Here is a 21,441-nt window from a genome sequence, read left to right as displayed (position 1 = left end):
CATGACCAACACGTGCATATCAGACACATGGCCTGACATGCCTCCGTGTTTAAGCATGCATTGTTACTCACATGTTTCAACCCGATTTCTCTAACCTACTTTACAAATATGTTTAATATTTTCTATTGTTCTGATCTAGATTCCTTATTTTAATTTCATTTCATTAACAGAAACAAAATTCATCGTTACATTCCTTTCTCTATAAACAGATATCTAACTTTTTATGTGAACTAAACAATGGTAATTCTAGATTCCATTTTCAATACCATTCTGTATTTCAATAACATTATGTATTATGTATTTATTTTATCCTATCTCTTATTTACTCACTTACAAGAACAGGGGGCTGTTCTTTAACATTCCTACCACCATTATTTTCAATAAATATACGCATTTTTAAATTCTAGTACATTTTTCCTCTCTATCTACACATCCACACGGCTACGAAAGACCAGGCTAAAAGAAACTCCTTTGGTCAGCCTTTCTAACTGACTTCACAATTATTATTTATTTATTTATTTAGTTTTATTAAATCAGACCCTCTTTGATATTCTTGGCATTTGCCTTTTTTGGGTGTAGGGTATTCCTCCCCTGATCCACAACAGCTGCTTTATCCAGCCACTCTTATGCCGTAAACAAGAGGTCTCAATTTACCTCTTTCGAAATTGACGACTCCTTTCGTTCCAAAAGTACCCTGATCGTATCCTTTGCCCGGTTGTTGTATTAAGTATGGCTTTGTTTTCATTTTGTAACTATCTTATCGTGGACATCTCAAAGCTCATTAATAATCTGCGTGGTTGGCTTCCAAATGTTAAGATATACCTTTCATCCACTGATTCACTTGGATTTCCTTGTTCGGACTCCTAGAATTTTTATGAAGATTTTAGAGAATATCACCCGTTAACTAATTAACCCTCAACATTGGCGCCGTGATTCCTATTTGCGCCTAAATTCTAGCTAATTGCCCGATTTGTGAGATTTTTATTTTCTCTCGTCAGAGCTTCCGAGATCCAGCAGAGATATGCCACATTCATGCATCTCTAAAACAATATGAGGTATATCTTCTTACGTACCTACAGTATATTTTACTTTTCTCTCACCTCATTAAGCTATATGTGATCTGCCTATGGTACTGCCTCTGATAGGTCCTCGGTACCCTTTACGATTCTCGTATCCTCTCCACACCTGTCTCTAATTAATTAAGCCAAGTCTTACCTCCTGCTTGGAATCGTCTCGTGCGACAAGCTTCTTTTTTTTCAAACACAAGGTCAATCTTATTCTCACAAATTAAGCCTATAGTGTGTTTATTCATTAATAATTCAACCGAGTAAATGCGTTTAGTTACATGCACAGAAGCGAGTTTAAACATTTCCATTTTAGACATCGAAGTATGAATATCGTCATTTGCTACAAAATGGTATTTTTCTTTTGAAATATTATTCTGGCGACGATTGATAATACCATTTATTACGGTGTACAGGTATTAATGCCAGTGTCTTCATATCAAGAAACGTTCGAGTTTCATCCAGGGGCGTGCATAACGGGGATCCTAAGGGTGCCCAAGCAGTTGCCCCTTTTAACACTCTTAATAGTCACTGGTAATATTTCATTTCCATGTATGATCACACTGCGTACACGTGCCAGACAAATGTTTCTGTTGACAACCAATTGCAGCGTTCTTTTTATATATGTTATGTTATGCATAAGTCACAAATTGATGGCCAAAAGAAACATTTGTCTGTTATGTGTACGCAGTGTGATCATATATGAAAATGAGACATTACAAGTGAATGTTAAGGATATGTATTGTATGGCGAACAAAAACTATGAGAATGATCTTTGAATGTGTAATTTGAGTCTTGAAAAAGTACATATTACTTATGACTTTAAAAGAAAGTCATAAGAAATCTAGACAGTATCGGAAAATGTGTTGAAGCATAACTTTCGATTATATGGCCACGTTCATCGTATAATATTTTAAGCGCACAATTTTTCAATTGATGAAGCTAGTAGATAAAAAATTCTAAGACCTAGACGTTTAAGTATGTATAAATATCATGCATGGAATCTTTAAGAAAATTTACAGTTGCTTCTGCAATCTAAGTATATTTAGTTTAAATTGGTATCAATCGAAGTCTGGCCTGCCCACCAAGTTTCAATTATAAATACTCAACGGTCTTTGTGTTATCGTCATTCGATGAAACGCACAACTGAATTCGATGTGCAAATTTGCCAATTATTGTTACACTCTCCTCCCTTTGCGTTGTCTTAATTTGGGATAACCCCACGTATTAAATTAATACCATTATAAGGACTTCAGTGATAGAGATTAATGGAACTACCTCAATCCACTTCGGCTTAATAGAGTTTCATTTGCAAGTACATACATCTAATAGACTTCCATTGACACATTAACGAGGTAATTATTTTCTAATACGCGTCTGCTACAATGGAAAATGATTTGTCATCGATAGTAATACTATATTTAACCGAATCATTCGCGGTTCTATCTGCCTTGGTCTGTGTATCCAAACATGTATAGCGTTACTTAAATGAACTGCTACCAAGAGAATCGTTCATAGCAACCACAATTTTGTTTGTCTAATCCAAACACATTTGCTAAATGAACATTAGTTTATGCCTGACTTGTTCAAAAGATTTCAGTTCTGAATATACGGGGGAGCTCTCGGCAAACGTATGTTTTTAGAACGCTCCTCGCAGAGTTTTGTTTCCTTAAAAACATCTGTTTCTCGAGTTTTGTTTTTCCTTACATACATCCATTTCTAAATAGATACAGGGTTGAGGAAACTGGGGATTTTAAGGAAAACAAAACTTCCCTTCTACAAGTTTTTATCGTCGTTTAGAAGCATATCTGAATACAAAAATTGTCAATTCATTTCGAACTTTATTTTACTTGCGATGGCCTTCTTCAGTTTCACAATAGTTTGAGGAATGTCTTGATGAACAATGACTTTGAGATTATCTCACAGACAAATATATTGGGGGTTAATATTCGGTGAGTGTGAAGCCTTTTCCGAATCACACTGCCTAAAAATGAGATAACGCGGCCCCAGTATCATTTAACGGCGATAAAAAGATTGCTGGATATTTATTGCTATAACTTGATGGACAATTCAAGCAAAGACTCAACTTTCTCTGCTGCGAATCTATATTATATTTCTATTAGTCTGTCCGCCTGTTGCTATTTTTCTGGGAAACTACTGGTTATCTGGCTGGAATTTTGTATAGATCTTTTATGATAACTTGCGGCGAACTAAGTATTATGATATTTGTTCGATGTACAGTTACGGATTAATAGGGATTAATCACCACAATACCATATTTACTGTATAATTTTCCTCGCGAACTATTGGCGCAAAGTGGTAGAAATTTTCTATCGACATTTTTTATGATTAAGTACAGCGAAGTAAGTATTGTGTTATCTGTTCGGTACAGGTAAGGATCAACAGGAAATAATAGGGGTTAGCATAAATGGAAAAACGAACACAAATATAACCAAATTCTACCGTTAATTTAACATAGAAAATTCGTTTTATATCATCGTCTATAACTTTTGCCCGTTTTTAAACAAGCTAAAAGTCTAGTATTGATATATTACAAAGAACACTGTGGATTTTATGAAAGATTGCATGGTCAGCATTTTAAGTTCACCCGGTATTGTATTTTCAATAAATACAGCTAAACAGTAAATTTTGGTTTCAACAAGCTCTCCATTTATTTGTTCCATTATTCGGAAGAATTGTGTGCCTGAAGGGGTGCATCTTGAGATGTTGTCGTGTATCTATCATTACATGACGAAAATCGAATCAAGATTACGCGGACAATGTCGTCGAGATGATCCAGATTATTCCAAGAGAGATAGTTCGATGTCAATATGCCGTGGGGATAATTTCACTTCCTTACGATTGCGATTAGCAATGTATAGAATATCTTATTGCCAGAATTTCCATCTTGTACGCGTTTTATTTTTACATTTTTTATCACTATTTCTGATTTTATTTTTCATAGAAAAACTAAATTTAAAAAAGAATCTTATTCTATCTTTAAGTGTTACTGTCCGTTTTTTTTTTTACATATGAGTACCACTTATCAAGGCCCGGAGGCCAATCGAGGATAAGGGTTATTGGGTGTACAGTAGTCTATGGGATAATATCGTATTGATCGTTAGTAATGGAACTTTGGTAAATTTAAGGGGGCGGTTCATCAAGAATTTGTTTATGTTGGACTTGAAGACAACCAAGTTGTAGTCAGCTAAGAAACAGGAAAGCGAAAGAGAGTTCCACATGCCTGAAGTTCTAAGGAAGGGGCTTTGTTCATGGAATTTACGTTTTGATTAAGCACATTTAAAAAGTGGGGAAAATTATTGACAGTCGTTTCAGCTAAACGAGTGTTTTCCTGAAAGATTGGCGAGAGGAGACCAGAGCGTTTCGTTGAGAATTCTTTTTACCTAAGAGATTGTAGGGCGTCGTTTCGTTGACCGACGTCTTGTAAACAGATAGTTTTTCAGTTGACACGTCGTAGGTAGTTCGTTTACTCTGTATTTTTGTTTACTGTCGTCGCAGTGAAGTGGATTAATCCCTTGTGGTACTATGTATGTAAAAAAAACATTGTAGAGTCGAAATTGTGGCATAATAGCAACATTGGTTTTAATTATTTTAATTATTTTAATGGCATTTTATAGAATTTCCCATAATTAATAACATGTAATGACGTTGACAAGAAATGCTCCGAAAATACGTTCGCTCGTGTCGAAATTCAAAAGATGAATATTTTGAATTCACTCTCTTTTCTGCCGAACGTAAGATTTCCTGTCTATAAGGCAACTTCGGGAACAGGTCAGCTTAATCTCTGATTTGATTTCTAATGGGAAAAAGGATTTATTTTAATCTAACTTTACGGGGACGATTTCGTTTTGAACCTACGATTAAATATTACTATGTTCCAGGGTTGAACATAAAAAGTGCTTGATAATCTAATATATAAACGGCTATGTTTGTCTGTATGTTGGCCTGTTTGTATGTCATTCTTTCAGTCTGTCTGTCTGTCTGTCTGTCTGTCTGTCTCTATATATTTTCAAACTCTATCTCTTCCACAACTAAAAGTCTCAGATCGGTGTTAGGAGCCTCGTATGATTGAACTTTTATGGACCATTCTTTCATGAGTCCTTAACCAGTTAAATTTGTTTTAAGGGGTCAACAAATGGGTCAAAATTGAAAAAATCGTTGTATATTTTGTTTATTTTTAATTTTTGTTAGTTTATTTTTCATTTTTTTTATTTTTGTTAGTTTATTTTTCATTTTTAATTAGTTTATATGCGTATCTCGTTGGTTCTCGAGAACGTGTAAATCCGAGGGCGAGAAAGCACTTACTAGCTCTAGCATGGTGTGACGAGGACAGAGATTTAAAAAAAAACGTGTGCGAAAAGACTTTGGAACTATAATAAAATGCATTGTTTTTTGGAGGAACCACGAACTAATGAATTTCATTTGCACTTTACAAAATCCCACGTCGGATGTTTATTTCTTTCTACTATATTTGTTTGTTCCTTTGCAACGAAGTATCAAACAACGTGCGGGACCGAGTGATCGAAATACAACCAGGTGGTTCGAGGGTAACGGCCACGTTACACAAGGATGGAAACACAAAGTGATAAAGTATCATCCAGACATGTACTGGAAAGCTGGGATATTTCTAACTGCTATGCTAATGGTAAAGGGCTGTTGAGATAAAGACAAATAAATTGCATATGATATTGAAAGCAGCAGAGTGTGCTAGAAATCTGGGAAGACTTGTGCAGATTCCAGGGAAAATTATTTATTATTGCATATGAGCAATCACTGGTAATGTGAAAATTCTTATTGTGTAAATGAAAAAATACTTCAGATAAGAACAGAGTTTATTCAAACTTGGGTTTTAATCACGGCAAGATTTCGGGTAATTTTGGCGAACGCATTTATGAGATTGATATCGAACTATTGAAGTGTGTTTTTTTTTATCACACGTCTGTGTGGGTTACGCGATATTCGACAAGACTGCGTCTTCCTTCTTGAAAGTAATATCGTAAGAAGTGGCTAGAGTTTGCAAATTATTTTCTCTTTCATTGATTATAGATTATCGTTACACAATTTTTTGCTGTAGTTTGGTTCGTTATCTTGTTGAAAGATGGACTCATTATTAAATTATATTCTGATTTTCGCATACTTCTTTTCATTTGCAGATGTTCAATTTTTTGTCTTTAAAACCCACGCAATCACTGTGACATAGTTGTTATTAACAGTCGATAAAATGTATATTTGGAAATTAGTTCATGAAATCTTCACTTTCCATCCCTTTGACAAAATTAATCATTTCCAGTGTATAAGATTAGTTTCCAGTCCTCTAGTTTTCAATATATGTCCTTTGGTTCAGATTCAGCATGTAAAGAAAGGTTTTAGGTATGTTTCATTGTTCTATTGCATTCATACGACGCACATTGCACAGCAGCGCAGTGGTTGAAAACAGGAGACCTCTGGACAGAAAAGTATGAAGCTACTTCTATATCGCCGTCAGTTATATAATATATATGCATATTTTGGTGCTTGTAACGAGAGCCTCCACGCAACCTGAGAATCCACAAACGCGGCATATATAGGGGTCTGAAAAAAAAACTAAAACATGCATACATTACACAAATAAAGAAATATATATATATATGTATATGTATATATATATATATCGAATAAGCGATGAAAAACAGTACTTTATATATTAACTGTATAAAGTAAAAAAGAAAAAATATATACACGCACACAAGAGAAAAATGTATGCAGAAGAGAAACTTTGCCGAAAAATGCTACGTTATATACACACGCAAACACGCACAACGTTTTAGAAAGGGATCTGAAAAGATTATATATATATATATATATATATATATATATATATATACCATTAGACACATGAAAAATAAGAAGAAAAAAGAAAGAAGAACAGCGTTCAATGTAGTAAGAAAGTGGATATTAGAGTTAGCAAAAATGATAGAGTGAATGCTTATAAAATATATTAAAATTTTTCAAAACACGGGCAGCTATCGTGTAACAAAAGACTAAGAGAACCTTTTTTACCGCCAAATAATGTCAAAACGTGCTATTAACTGTCTGTATTTAAAATGTGTTTTGTTTCATAATGGAACTTTAACGTTTTTGAAAAAGAAAGGAACATTTTGAACTGATGTAGAGACAATGGCCGTGTACTGTTTTGCCTTATTTATTAGAGGACTTGACAATGTGAAAATTGTCTTTTTTTCAGTTTCGAACTGCATTATCGAACATTTTGTTGTAAAAAGACTGGGACATGTAATTGCTATATAGATTTAGCTAGTAATGAATGTTAGAAAAGGAACAAAGAAATGTTCTTTGTATTTTATGTATGTAAAATTTTAGTGTATAATTTGTTTGGTGTTTTCCAGGATTCTGCTAATAAGTTTTAAAAAAGCAGATAATGAGTAAAGTAAGTTAGGATAAGAAATGAAAAGAAAAAAAAAACAGAAAACTTAATTAAGGTTGAATTAATTTTCTTGACTTATCGTCAGCATATAATATTTGACTTTTAGAGAGAAATAAGTTACCTATGCCGTTAGCTATTTTTTTCGAGAGCGATTCTTGAGACACTACGGGGAGATTTTATTTTAGGTTTATCGGTTATGAAAAATGCTACTTTCGCCGTCTGTATATAACTTGGATTTAGTTGATTGCGGTTACCAGTTGAAAGATAATATTCTGGGTTTGTCCTTTACTCCTGATCTGAAATGGAACACGTACATCAAGTCTGTTGCCAAGGTCGCTGGAAATATGGTGGGATCCTTCTACCGTTCCAGAAGATATCTCACTACTGATGCAATTCTCTATCTATATAAAAGCCAAGTACGCCCAAGGATGGAATACTGTTGCCATATCTGGGCAGGAGCTACTAAAAACAGCCTATCCTGCCTTGACAGAGTACAAAATAGACTTCATGGCTTAGTGGGGGATGCCCTTTTCTCTACCCTGCAACCTCTCTCCCACAGAAGAGACGTTGCGAGCATATCTTTGTTTTATCGTTATTTCCATGGCAGGTGCTCGTCTGAACTCCAATCTCTGGTCCCCCCCTCGCCAATCTTTTACGAAAAGCGCCCGTCTAGCTGAATTCACTGTGAAAAATTTCCCCCACTCTATATCTGTGCCTAAATGAAAACGTAGATTCCATGAACAAAGCTTCTTTGTTAGAATTGCACGCCTGTGGAACTCTGTTCTGTCTGCCTGCTTCCCACCTGACTACAACTTGGATGTCTTCAAGTCCAACGTAAACAAATTCCTAATGAACCGCCCCCTTAAGTAAACACTTCATTAAATCTCCACACTAACGTACTGTACTTGCAATAACCCTTATCCCTGAGTGGCTTCCGGGCCTTAAATAAAGAAATACAAAAAATTCGAGAGTTTTCTGCAAGTCTCTGGGCTTGAAACAAACAGGATGCGTCCACATAGAGTGAACTTGCAGATGGGGCCGACTTGTAAGCTTCGGCTGATTGCAAATGCCCAATTTTGACAGGAAAAGAGGTTCCCACAAATAGTGCGGACGTGTATTAGTGACGTGGCACTATGTAGTGAATCAGAAGGGGAGAAGAAATAAAAGAAAAACTAGAATAGACACCAACAATTTAAGTAAGTGGGGGTGCTGTTCTCTTGGGATTAAAAAAGATACCATATTATGTTTTCGAGAGTATAAATGTGGGAAAACCGGGTTTTGTATTCCGAAGCATTCTGGCAAGGATATTTGGAGAAATCACACACCTCACCACCGCAATTAGAGTAGTCAAGGGTTTAGTCAAGCGCTTTGGCTGTTTTGCGCAAATGAGGTCGAGGCCGCCTCAATGAAGGATTATAGTTAAGAGGAGGTGTCATTTTCCCATGTGTCGAAGTTGGAAGGCCAAGATGTTCAAAGCTTGGAAATCCGAGTAATTCGATAATGTAGAGTAGGTACCTTGTGAAATTGAAATGCTCACCACTGAGACTTACGTTCGTGGGGGGGGGGGTCTCTTTTAGTCTTCAGATGTAAGGTATGAATGGTTGTTAAGAATTTGTTAAAGAATGAATGGATGGCCTAGAAATCAGACGAGTTGTTTAATTATTGGGGACGTAGGAGCGAACTCGCACACTCGATGTTTTTAACCTGATACATTCTTAACAAAACAATTTAGACGTTTGTTCAGTTGATTTTTGTGTTAATGCTGATAAAAATCAGATATACGTATTTAAAGTTTTATTTAGGTTCTGTGCTGATGGGTATCTTACTGGTGGTTCACGTAAATATTCCGTACATAGACAGTAACAAAAAATTCGAGATCATTTGCATTGTATTACTTCGAAAAGTTTATAAATGGAATAAAATTCGTAGGAAATATGATACATTTTAGTTTTAAGGGTTTTTTTCCCCCATAGCTCGCTTAGAATAAAATAGCAATGAGTAATAAGGAATCAACTGCATTGTCTTTCTCAGAAGATTGTATACATAGGATATACATTTTCAAAAGTTTGTAAAGAGTTTATGCTATTATAAGCAATTAGGGGTGCCCTTTCTATTGTTTTCCACCGTAAATTTTACATATGAATACACTTTTATATATTATGTATATTTTTTATCATTATTTCTATACATTACATACACATATACACAGAAGATTATATATATATATATATAAATATATATATATATATATATATATATATATATGATGAACATAATGGAAATAGTATTCTGACAAAATAGAGAAATAAAAAGGAACAAACCGTATTATGTGTTCATCAACGTTTCATCTTTATTTCGAGACTTCCTCTGGATGAATGAGATTAAGAAACAAAATAACATAGCGCCATTTATAAGTAAACTTTTATTAAAAGAACATTATTTAACTGTAGACACAGGTTAACCTTCTCACACCATTCAAACACCCCCTGTACTAATTAACACATAATCGCAATCAATAAATTACATAAAAAACACTCATTTCATTTCTGTTACAAACCTATATTTGAATTTCAACAGATATATCTTTTTTTCCAGTAAGAATATTAACTGCGTTCATATTTAAAAAATTACATTAACGACTATATGACGTCACTAAAATTTCACTCTCTTTAACAGCGCCAACCCTCCCCCCCTCCTTTTTGAATTTCCAACGTCTTTTTACGTTTTTCTGAAATAGAACTGCATCACACTGTGCACGTGAAACATTTTCAAATATTTTGTACTGGTATTTTTTGTTTCTTAATCTCATTCATCCAGAGGAAGTCTCGAAATAAAGACGAAACGTTGATGAACGCATAATACGGTCTAATCCTTTTTATTTCTCTCTCTCTATCTCTCTCTCTCTATATATATATATATATATATATATATATATATATATATATTGCATGTCTAGCCGCACTGATGAGCTGTGAAACAGCGAAACAGTACTGTATGTTGATGACTATATATATATATACATATATATATACATATATATATATATATATATATATATATATATATATATATTAAACATAATCAATTACCTCATAGTAATGACTTTCATCTTCAAAGTTTTATCTCAATTTATTTGGGAATATACCAATATTCATTGCTTTGGATTTTACAGCTGTTCCTCTACCCTCATTGATCAACCATCGAGTATGGTTTTTATATTATCATTTCAAATTTAAATTTAAATTTATCTTCTAATAATAAACATTTATAATTACCCACATATTTTGCTAAAGACCTTTCGTCTGATGAAATAGGCCATTTATTAAAAATCCATGGATTAAGGAAAAACATTAAAAATATATTGACTCTTTGTCAAATAATAAATATTGTTGTAATTCTACATAATTTAATTCAGAACGTCATTAATTTATTTACGTATATATATATATATATATATGTATATATATATATATATATATATATATATACTAATCATTTTTATTTTGAAAGCTATTATTTGCACATGATGGGTGCACTGTCGTTATTTACACAGTAAACTTCGCATTAGAATACACTTTGTGATCTTATGTAAATAAGCTTACGTTTCTGTCTATAGGGAACACGCAAATATCACAGAATATATATATATATATATATATATATATACGTATATATATACAACCCATTCCTTAACCCATATATATATATACAAAAGTATGCGTCGATCATATATTATATAGTAAATGTTATTAGTGTATATATAATTCAGATATGCATATACATGTATGCATATATATACAAAAATTGTATATATATATATATATATATATATATATATATATTAACCTGTTTCATTGTTTTCAGTTTTTATTCTGAAAGCCATTTTATTTGCAGTTCTGTCGCATAGTGTATCGATATATCTTTCTTGTTATTTGTCATTTGTATGACGTAAGATTTGAGCAAAGTAATCTGAGCAATTAGGAATATGATTGACTCGAAAAACGGTGAACGGCAATGTTTGACATTTCTATTAGCATTCATTATTCAAGTGTAGTTAAGGTCACCGAAAATATCAAATAAAAACTAATTAAATTTAAATGAGGGCTGCACCATTTTTGGGGAAGTGAAAACTGACTAACTGAATAATTGATAGAATTATAAAAAGAAAAGGATAGGGAAATCGTCCTATACGAATTGCAAGAAAATTGGCACAACGTAATCAATAAGGTGGTTGAAGTTATTAAAAGAGAGAGTGATAGGCAATTGTATCTGAAGAATATGTTACACATATTTTCAGAGAGCGTCTCAATTAATTCTGTTTTTCACATCTGAAGTGGCTACAGCTAAAAATAAGACTGTTATATTCAAAGAGATTATTGTTAGGCATTAAAATTATTGACCATAATAGAAAGTTGAACATTGTACAGTCTACTTAAAACATGCAAATCGATTAAATTAAAAGAGCTGGGGGCAGCACTATTATTTTGATTATATCTAGCGTTGCTTCTTTTTTTTATAGATATGTGGGTTTTATTCATGAAAGAAATTTTCAGGATAATTCCATCGATGTGCATACTACGATGGTTTTATAGTTAAGCCATACTCACTTCTGCTTCAAACGAATCAAACTCCTTAGTTTTATTTCTCCTTAATGTCTTTTCTTTTCGTTCAACCAATGAAGATTTCCCATATTAAAAAGATTTGGGCTGCACTTCCCGTTTAACTGGGTCAACAAAAAATTACTTTATTTTAGTTGTCCCTCTATTCAATGAGAATTTAACTAACTGCATTAGAAACGTTTCTGTTAACTTTAAACATGTGACGTTTCAGATTTAAATTATTAGCATCTTAAAGGTTTTTCTCATTTTTACTTCTGCAGATTTATATATGTTGTATGCTAGTATGGATACATTCTATAGTATGACAAACTCGTCTATACATTTACTTTTTTATTTATAAATATTGTATATTGTGCATTTATATATATATATATATATATATATATATATATATATATATATATATTTATGTATATATATATATATATGTATATATTGAGTGTAAAGATAAATAATTCTAAATTATTAAAAAAATTATTAATATAAATTCTGCTAGATCTACAGCAGATGTGCTTACAGTTATATCTCATAGGATTAGCAAATCTCTCGACGGAGGCAACCTTTCTAGGGCAATTGCTCTTGACATATCTAAGGCCTTTGATAGGGTATTGCATAAAGGTTTACTTCACAAGATCTATAGCTATGGTATAGCTGGAAATGTCTTCTCAATTATTAAATCACTTCTTCCTGATAGGTTCATAAGAGTAGTACTTGAGTGGCTAAAATCAGAAGCCCGCAGTATTAATGATGATGTTCCTCAGGGGTCCATCCTGGGCCCAACTCTTTTCCTGATCTACATTAATGATCTTCCAAATCACATCCTTACATCATTTTCAGACATTTATGCTGAAGACACTACCATTATATTAGTACATCTAAGACCGTAAACGACCAAGTTCTTTCCAATTCTTTCTCCTCTGATCTTGAGCACGTTGTAAAATGGGGAAAGGAGTGGCTGATTACTTTTAATGCATCTAAAACCAAGCTTCTCTCTTTACATCATCAACATTCTAATCCACACGTGGCATCAATTGAAATGAATGACTCTCGTCTTCAGGAGGTCTCAAGTTTTGACAAGCTTCTGGGCTTGACCATTACTCCTGATCTTAAATGGAACACGTACATCAAATCTGTTGCCAAGGCCGCTGGAAAATGGTCGGATCTTTCTATCGATCCAGTAGCTATCTCACTGCTGATGCAATTATCTATCTATATAAGAGCCAGGTACGTCCAAGGATAGAATACTAATGCCACATCTGGGCAGGAGCTGCTAGAAATGACTTGTCCTGCCTTGATAGAGTTCAAAATAGACTTCGTAGCCTCGTAGATGTCCTTTTCCATTCCCTGCAAACTCTATCTCACAGAAGAGATGTTGCGAGTCTGTCTCTGATGTATCGTTATTTTCATGGAAATTGTTCGACTGAGCTTCAGTCTATGGTCCCCTCTCGCCAAACTTTCACAAGAAACACTCGTCTAGCTGAAAACACTATCAATAATTCTCCCCACTCTTTATCTGTGCCTAAACCTAAACGTAGATTCCATGAACAAAGCTTTTTTCTTAGAACTGCACGCCTGTGGAATTGTCTTCCGTTTTCCTGCTTTCCGGCTGACTACAATATGGTTGTCTTCAAGTCTAACGTTAATAAGTTCTTGATGAGCCGTTCCATATAAGTTAACAAATTTACCGAATTTTCGTTTCTAATGATTATTATATTGTCCAATTTCTACTGTATACTCTTTAACCCTTATCGTTGAGTAGCCTCTTGGCCTTGATAATGTGGTGATGCCTGTGTAAAAAAAATTATAAATCAGTTTCAAAAGGATAGAACAAACAAAACCGAATTTAATGTTCGGTTATTTCGGAAACGATATTCATTTTATTAAAATTGGCAATAAACAATGACATTAATTGACAAAGGTTGTGTTTTTGAATATAGTCTATTCATCAGTAAAAGTGGGATATGGTAGGGAGCTTATCACACCAAAATAAAACTACCCTTTTATACTAAGTAAGGTGGATAGTCCTTATTGAGGGGCGTTAAAAAATGTGTTTTAATGTTCGACAGTACATAAGTGAGCATGTTATAATTTGGCCACAACGATCGTACACTCTATTTGTGTTTGTTCATCCTTTCGAAACTGATTAATAATTTACAATTATTAATCTTTATACTCAATATTAATATAGATCTAGGATAAAAAATAGCTATTGAGCTTATTATATAACTATAGTACATAAGCACTGTTCTTTTGAAGTATTAATACATTAAAATAAACTTTGCTCTTTAATCTCAGGTCCAAGTCCTGATATATATATATATATATATATATATATATATATATATATATATATATATATTGTAAAGCCAAAAGGAATGCTGGGGAAGACCGGAATTATGAAAGTAAAGAAAGAAAAACAAACACATGTAGACGGGTGTGCTTTAGTAGAAGAAATATATATATTTTTTAAAGCCAAAGACAATGCGGGTAAAGACCGGAATAATGAAAGTAAAGAAAAAAAGAAAAACAAACAAATGTAGACGGGTGTGCGTTAGTAGAGGAGTGTCTAGCCTTTATTCGTCTATCTTTCCTCACCTCAATGTATAGTTATAAGTGGATTATGGAACTTTGATTAATTTCGAAAGAAAGAGGCCTCTCTTTTTCAAAAGACAAAAGTGGATTCAAGCCCTTGAAACCTAGAGACAGTGAGTCAAGAAGGATAACCATCAGGCCAGCTTTTAAAAAAGTGATTTCAAACCTACTTATGCTTAACATAAGCAAGCTGTCATGAGAACGATTCACGCACGTGCATTCGTGAAACACTAAGCAAACAGATAAAAAAAAAACTACGTACCAGTTTTTCAATTTTAACTTCCTAACATCCCGTTTTGCTGGATGAAAACCGATTAAAAATTTATCCTCGTGTCTAAATACCTTATATGCCAAATTCCATGTATGTAGATAAAATATTCTTTCAGTATATAGGTTGAAAGGTGTCTTCACACACACACACATACACACACACACACACATTTTCTCACTTATATATATATATATATATATATATATATATATATATATATATATATATATATATAGTGGAGGTAGTAATTAATACAAATTGAAGAAATTGTTCAATACTGTTTTGAGCAACAGTGCGTTTTATTTTTTATTACCGTAATCTTCTGTTAAGTTACATTATTGTTTCGGCTACACGGCCGTTTTTTTTGCCGTCTTTAGCGTCTTCAGACTTTTACAGAAATGTTCGCTATTTTGGGATGAAAGAGTGGAAGAGTGAATGAGGTCGGGGGGAGGGTTGAGAGGAGGGCGGAAAAGGAAGAGAGGAAGGGAACAAAGAGGGAAGGTGGGGGGCGTTGGGTATGTCGATAATGTTTTAGTTTTGGGGTTTAAGTAACTTGTGGGGGAGGATCTGGGAAGTTCATTTCTGGTGTGGCTGAGGGCATAGGGATTCATGAGGGGAAAGGGGAATATGTGAGGGTGGGAGGAGGGGGAGTTACTTTAAAATTCGAGTCTTAGTGTTAAAGTTTTTAGCGTCTCGTTGGTGAGGTGATTTCTTGGTAAGTATGTCTTGAGCTGTTGGGTTTTCGCTTATGTTTGGAGGCGGGGGGGGCTATGATTTGGTTTATTTATTTTTAGTTTTTATTTTGTTGTTTCAGCGAGCGGTCGCGGCCACGGGTACACACATGCGCACGTACACACATATATACTTAAAAGAAACGGTCACATGCACACATACATGCCCGCCCTGGCGTGCAAATATATGTGCATATGTGCGCCTGCATGCATAGGCACCCGCGTTGTCCTCGCTTGCGTCAAATTTTCTTTAAGGTGCTAAGGTTTGCGTGCGTACGCATGGATGCGCACATACACAGATACATACATACATCGACGCCCCCGCCCCCAAGGAGACGATGTTACGGGCTCATATGCGCACACTGATTCAGCATACTAGCACCCCACGCATACGTTCAAGCGCGTGCGCGCATACAGATACCAATACTCGAGAGCAAATACATCGACGTATATACACAGCTGCACGCTCTCACACATTATGTGGACAGCAGGCAGTGGGCATCTAAGCTCTCACATCCACACACGCATACTCAGGCACGTGCACACATACATCGGTACCAAGTGTACACACGGACGCCGACGTGGATGTACACGTGCGTGCATAAACACACATACACACCCACTTATACAGACAGTTGTAGGTATAGACATATTCGTCTTGATAGATTTAAATCTAAGTTCATTTTTGGGTACATTGGCGCAATACTTTTGTTCGATGTAGATCTGGTTATACATAGATATGAGCTTAAGCTCATTGCCAGGGTTCTGTACATAATGTCTTCGTTTTCATTAGTGATTTTTTTTTTTTGTTTTGGTTAGATGTGGGTGCACAGGGGCGCGCCGGCGTACTCCTCCGCATACACATATAACCCACAGATGCACGCCCCACGCGCATGATTGTACACAGATAAGCGTGCATACACGCATACACATACGCACGCACATATGCTCTCGTTATATACATCTGCAAAGATACGCACACACACTCCCTCAAGCACAGATATGTGCGCACGCATATACATACGGGTATATAGCGTGACATGCCGTAAATATGGGCGCGGGTGTCGTCCACATATACTAAACATACGCATTAATAAGCGCCCACGTACCCGGGATAGTGGTTCTAGGTAGCCATGTTTATAGATTTTGGGGAGGAGTGTGGGGTGGTTTATATGGAGATTGAGTGCTGTAGTTATTGTTCTAAGTTGGGGTGTATATATATATATATATATATATATATATATATATATATATATATATATATATATAAGCGGTACGCTGCAACGCGTTGCTGTGGCTTAGTGGAAAATGCATTATCGTCTGAATACTTGTGGATACCGAGGGTCGAAAGCGGTGTAGGCATGAGTGTTTAATTTATTATGGCCATTTAATATATATATATATATATACATATATATATATATATATATATGTGTGTGTGTGTGTAGGGGGGTGTATATATAAACTACTTCATTTAATCACATAAATTAATATACGACAGTATACATTTATGCGTAAACTTTAAGTATTTACTTCAACAGTGCTCAATACGTAGGTAAAGTTAGGTAGTAAGTTATAAAATATATATATAAATAATTATATATATATATATATATTTACTTATTATTCACCAGAGAAGTGGTATCGTACATTAACACAAAGTTAGGTATATTGACGACATCGAAAACGGTGTAAATATAAGTGTTTAATTTAATTAAGTAATTTGCCTTTGCAAATATCGTATTAAAAAATTGTAGCCGATTTTTACATTTGTATAAATTGTAGAATAAAATATTCAAAGAGAACCTTTTACAGAATGAAGCAACAAAGTAATAGGCAGACGCATGTGCACACGAACAGACGTACGTACGATTGTCCATAAAACCTGAAATAAACTGCACATAAAAAGAAGAAATGTAAATATCAAATATATATGCATATATATATTTATTTCATTTTCACCATAGAAGTTGCATACATGTATATATATATATATATAATTATTTTTCAACTCGTACATTAAAGCAGAAGTTGTGTATAGTGACGCCATAGTTCAATGTTAGTAATCGTTCGTTAATGTAGGAAGAATAAGTTCTAGAATAATAAAATTGGCAGAGCTCAGTCAATCGAAATGGGCGGACTATGTGGAGGGAGACTTTATTAATTATCTATGAGAAAACTGGAATTGTATGGTATGTCTATGTTTCTAATAAACAATTACGATCGGTCTAATCTCTATAGCGTAGGAAAATTTAGAAATGTCCCGATGTCAACTGGTAGAGATGGTAGGACTTAATATTTAGAGAAAGCGGTAGGAACTCCTTCCTTTGTACATGTGGCGGATGTGATGGTGTTGTTCGCTTGATACAATCTGGCATTTTATTATCACGGCGGAATATGTGTAAAATGGTGTTCGAAAGCTAGATGTCTGGAATTTTTATGTGCCATCTGTTGTTGTTAACCTGCGTTACTTTGTTGCAGAGGGAAATTTTGGCAGTCAAAATATTATATAGGAGATACGTGTGTGTGTGTGTGTGTGTGTGTGTGTGTGTGTGTGTGTGTGTGTGTGTGTGCGAGCGCGCGCTTATTATGACCCTGTATAGGGATCACAAGGAAAACAGAGGACTGGAATAGAGCAACAATATGTACTGAGAGGAATATACAAAGGAAAGGGTTGTCGTCCAGCCGACAAACAACCTTGGTTGATTCATCGTATATCGACTCCTGCCTTACAGCTTTTTCTTCCGGTATTTATTGTATATTGATTAGTTCATTCGTAGATAACACAGGTAGTCCACCATAACAATATATAAAGAGGAAAAAACGTATCTTTCCATAAAGCACGCACCGAAAATTAAATTATACAACAAGTAAGTAATCAGTTTTCGCTTCAGTTTTGTTTCTTCGTAAACAAACATTATTTATTCCAGGAGCGATAGAAATGTATCAGGATATAAACAAATCTGGACATGAATTATAAAATGCAAACACATAAAAATATCGAGACGGCTAATTATTAGTAACATGTTATACATGATAGAAGCAATAAATTCTTAAATCAAATATATGCCTCTATATGTTGTTTTTCTTTTCAGAATTTAAAATTTAACCACAGAACTTATACATTGCTCTATTCTTAAATATTGAGCTTTTCCTTTTTGGCTAGGATCACCCTGAAAGTATTACTTCAAGTAAGATCTATCAGGATTTTTCATCTGAATTTTATCAGTGTCTTATCTCGCTTATATATATATGTATATATATATATATATATATATATATATATATATATATATATATATATATATATATATATATAAGTCCTTGGAATACGGAAAAGAAAACACCAGGATTGGTTTGACGAAAGTGACGATGAAGTTAAAGCACTGATTAACCAAATGCACTCATCTCACAAATCTTGGATTGAGGACAAAAACTCAACAGTGAAGCACACAGCCTACAAAAAGTGTAAAGGTGAGGTACAGCGAGCTCTCCGAGCTATGAAAGAACAATGGTGGTACAATAAGGCAATTGCACTGCAGGGAGCTGCTGACAGCAAGAACACGAAAGCCTTTAATGATGGTCTGAAAGAGGTATTTGGTCCTCAGAAAAGTGGTGCTTCCCCATTAAGCACAGCCGATGGAGAGGCATTGCTGACTGATGAATCAGATATTCTCAATCGTTTGAAGGAGCACTTTGAAACTGTCTTAAACACCTCATCTGTCATTGACAGCGATGTTGTGTCCTCTATTCCTCAGAATCCAGATATTCCAGAATTGTCATTGGAATCTGCTTATGAGGAGGTATGGGATCCAATTCCGCCTGAAGTGTACAAGCATGGTGGGTATGTACTGGTAAAAAAGCTCCATGCTCTCTTTGTAAAGATATGGAAAGCAGGCCGAGTTCCACAGGACTACAAAGATGCCTGCATCAAGCATCTCTACAAAATTAAGGGAGTGAAGAATGTCTGTGACAACCATCGGGGAATGTCTCTGCTTTCAATCGCAGGAAAGATTCTGGCTAGGCTCATTCTAAACCGTATCATAAATCGTCTCGTTGATAAGGTGTATCCAGAGTCCCAGTGTGGGTTTCGGTCGGGTCGCGGCACCATTGACATGATATTTTCCTTACGTCAGGTGGCAGAAAAGGTCCATGAGAAAAATCAGGAATTGTATATGGTGTTTGTTACCTGACGAAGGCCTTCGACACTGTGAATCGCGATGCTCTTTGGCAAGTTTTAAGAGGGGATGAAGGCCAGTGTTGTCTCAGATGGTATGATGTCTGATCCATTTGATGTAACGAATGGGACCAAACAGGGATGTGTAATGGCGCCAGTCCTCTTTGCGCTCTTCTTTTCACTAATGCTGAAACATGCATTTGATGATTTGGACACTGGTGTCAAGTTTCAATTTCGGTCATCCGGTGGCTTATTTAACCATCAATGGTTTAAGGCCAAGATTCTTCTTCGCACCGAAATTATTCGCGACTTGCTCTTCGCTGTCGATGCCGCACTGGTAACCACGTCCTTTGAGGAAGCCCAGGTTCTTCTTGATCGATTTTCAGCCGCGTGCAAGGCCTTTGGCCTGACAATTAGCATAAGGAAGACTGGGGTAGTGCATCAGCCACACCCTACCCCAAAACAAGTTGAAGGCGTAAAGCAAAATCCACCAGAGTATAGATTTCCTGCGCGCAAGCTGAAAGTCGACGGTCATGATATCAATTATGTCAAGTCCTTTCCTTACCTTGGTAGCAAGGTGAACCAGGGCGGTTCTCTTGATGATGAAATTGTCAACAGGATTGCTAAGGCCACTTCTGCCTTTGGAAATCTTCGCCATCGCTTGTGGAACGAAAGGGGTATTCGACTAGACACAAAAATCCTTGTCTACCGTGCTGTTGTTCTTTCCATTCTTCTTTATGGATCTGAGTCATGGACTCCATACAGACATCACATTAATCAGCTGGACGTTTTCCACAAAAGCTGTCTACGCTCCATATGTAGTCTTAGCCTCCGCGACAAGGTATCAAATGCCGAATTATTCACAAAATGCAAAATATCTGGCATTGAATTATTCCTTATTCAATCGCAATTGCGGTGGGCTGGTCATGTATTGAGGATGCCCGATGACAGAATTCCAAAAATTGCGATGTACTGTCAATTTGAGGGTGGTAAAAGAACTGTCGGACGTCCTTGGCTTAGGTACAAGGACAAGTTGAAGAGTAACTTGTCTGCAGTGAACATACCATACAGGAGTCTTGACGATGAGGTGAATGACCGAAAAAGATGGAGATCATGGTGTTTTGAAGGTCTCCAGAGGTTTCAATCTGAAAGCTTAAGGCAACTGAAAGAAAAATGAGTGAGAGCAAAACGACTACCAGCCGCACCAATATCTGCAGCATTAAATCCACATTCATGTTCTATTTGTGGCCTTGTCTGCAAGTCACTTGCTGGACTAAAAAGTCATCAGAGGCAAAAGCATAAATGAGTTTTAGAAATATGGGTTGTCCGAACCTCATACGTCGAAATCGACGGGAGAGTCCATCACCATCATATATATATATATATATATATATATATATATATATATATATATATATATATATATATATGTATGTATATATATATATATATATATATATGATTCAAGGTAAGTTTATGTTTGCATGATATAATCAAGTTTAATGTCTTTATTATCAATAATATATAGAGCCGTATTTTAGGCAA

The sequence above is a fragment of the Euprymna scolopes genome, chromosome 4, assembly GCF_053919585.1.
Source record: "Euprymna scolopes isolate OS-2025 chromosome 4, ASM5391958v1, whole genome shotgun sequence".
NCBI classification, from domain to species: domain Eukaryota; kingdom Metazoa; phylum Mollusca; class Cephalopoda; order Sepiida; family Sepiolidae; genus Euprymna; species Euprymna scolopes.
The sequence above is the reverse complement of the archived record's forward strand: the minus strand, read 5'-3'. Positions refer to the sequence as shown.